The sequence below is a fragment of the Olea europaea genome, unplaced genomic scaffold (assembly GCF_002742605.1).
Source record: "Olea europaea var. sylvestris unplaced genomic scaffold, O_europaea_v1 scaffold1096, whole genome shotgun sequence".
In the NCBI taxonomy this organism is placed as follows: Eukaryota; Viridiplantae; Streptophyta; class Magnoliopsida; order Lamiales; family Oleaceae; genus Olea; species Olea europaea.
Window position 1 is genome coordinate 80,791 of NW_019228323.1, and position 2,693 is coordinate 83,483.

The window sequence follows — 2,693 nt, forward strand, 5'->3', positions numbered from 1 at the left end:
ATTTTTGGCGAATTGCTAGTCCAAATCGATGGGAATCGAGATAATGAAAAGTGTCTTTTGATTTCGTGATAACTTCGGGTTTGTTCATTTTGACGAATTGCTAGTCTAATTCGATTGGAATTGTACTAATGAAAAGTGGTCGTTGATTTCATGATAACTACGGGTTTTTTCATTTTCGACGAATTTCTGGTTTAATTCGATCGGAATCGAGCCAATGAAAAGTTGTTTTTGATTTCATGATAACTTTTGGTTTGTTCATTTTTAGCGATTTGCTAGTCTAATTCGATTGGAATCGAGCCAACGAAAGGTGGATTTTGATTTCATAATAACTTTGGGTTTGTTCATTTTTGGCAAATTGCTAGTCTAATTTGATTGGAATTGAGCCAGTGAAAAGTTGTTTTTCGTTTCATGATAACTTCGGGTTTGTTCGTTTTGGCGAATTACTAGTCCAATTCGATTGGAATCGAGCCAATGAAAAGTGGCTTTTGATTTCACGATAGCTTCGGATTTGTTCATTTTTGGCAAATTGCTAGTCTAAATCTTTTGGAATCTTGCCAATGAAAAGTGGTTTGTGATTTCACGATAACTTCGGGTTTGTACATTTTGGCAAATTGCTCATCTAATTCAATCGGAATCGAGCCAACGAAAAGTGGTTTTTCATTTTGTGATAACTTTCGGTTTGTTCGTTTTTGGCGAATTGCTAGTCTAAATCTATTGGAATCCAGCCAACGAAAAGTGGCTTTTGCTTTCATGATAACTTTGGGTTTGTTCGTTTTTAGCAAATTGCTCGTCTAATTCGATTGGAATCGAGCCAATGAAAAGAGATTCTTGATTTCATGATAGCTTCGGGTTTGTTCTTCTTTGGTGAATTGCTCGTCTAATTCGATTGGAATTGAACCAATGAAATGTGGTTTTTTGATTTCTTGATAACCTCGGGTTTGTTCGTTTTTGGCGAATTGCAAGTCTAATTCGATTGGAATCGAGCCAACGAAAATTGGATTTTGATTTTATAATAACTTTGGGTTTGTTCATTTTTGGCCAATTCCTAGTCTAATTTGATTGGAATCGAGTCAATGAAAAGTAGTTTTTGATTTCATGATAACTGCGGATTTGTTCAGTTTTGGCGAATTTCTAGCCTAATTCGATTGGATTTGAGCCAATGAAAAGTGGTTTTTAATTTCATGATAACTACGGGTTTGTTCATTTTTTAGGAATAGCTTGTCTAATTCGATTGGAATCGAGCAAAGGAAAAATGGTTTTTCATTTCATGATAACTTCGGATTTGTTCCTTTTTGGCGAATTGCTTGTCCAAATCGATTGGAATGGAGCCAATCAAAAGTGGCTTTGGATTTCATGATAACTTCGGATTTGTTCATTTTGGGGAATTACTAGTCTAATTCGACTGGAATCGGGCTAATGAAAAGTGGTTTTCGATTTCATGACAACTTCGGGTCTGTTCATTTTTGGCGAGTTGCTAGTTTAATTTGATTGGAATGGAGCAAACGAAAAGTGGTTTTTCATTCCATGATGACTTCGGGTTTGTTCATTTTTGGTGAATTGCTAGTGTAAATCGATTCGAATCGAGCAAATGAAAAGTGGCTTTTGATTTCATGATATCTTCGGGTTTGTTCGTTTTGGCGAATTGGTAGTCTAATTTGATTGAAATCTAGCTAATGAAAAGTGGTCTTCGATTTCATGATAACTACGGGTGTTTTCATTTTCGGCGAATTTCTAGTCTAATTCGATTGGAATCGAGCTAATGAAAAGTTGTTTTTGATTTCATGATAACTTCGAGTTTGTTCATTTTTCGCGAATTGCTAGTCTAATTCGATTGGAATCGAGCCAACGAAAAATGGACTTTGATTTCATAATAACTTTGGGTTTGTTCGTTTTTGGCGATTTGCTAGTCTAATTTGATTGGAATCGAGCCAATGAAAAGGGTTTTTCGTTTCATGGTAACTTTGGGTTTGTTCCTTTTTGGCGAATTGCCAATCTAATTCGATTGGAATCGATCCAATGAAAATTGGGTTTTGATTTCACGATAACTTCGAGTTTTTTCATTTTTGGTGAATTGCTAGTCTAAATCTTTTGGAATCGAGCCAATGAAAATTGGATTTTGATTTACGATAACTTCGGGTTTGTTCATTTTGGCGAATTGCACATCTAATTCGATTGGAATCGAGCCAACGAAAAGTGGTTTTCCATTTCTTGATAACTTTGGGTTTGTTCGTTTTTGGCAAATTGCTAGTCTAAATCTAATGGAATCGAGCTGACGAAAAGTGGCTTTTGCTTTCATGATAACTTGGGGTTTGTTCATTTTGGTGAATTGCTCGTCTAATTCGATTGGAATTGAACCAATGAAAAGTGGTTTTTTGATTTCTTGATAACCTCGGGTTTGTTCATTTTTGGTGAATTGCTAGTCTAATTCAATTGGAATCGAGCCAATGAAAAGAGGTTTTTCATTTCATGACAACTTCGGGTTTGTTCGTTTTTTCGAAATTACTAGACTAATTAGATATGAATCGAGCCAATGAGAAGTGGTTTTCATTTCATGATAACTTCAGGTTTGTTCATTTTTGGCGAATTGCAAGTCTAAATCGATTGGAATCGAGCCAATGAAAAGTGGATTTTGATTTCATGATAACTTTGGGTTTGCTCATTTTGGCGAATTGCTCATTGAATTTGATAGGAAT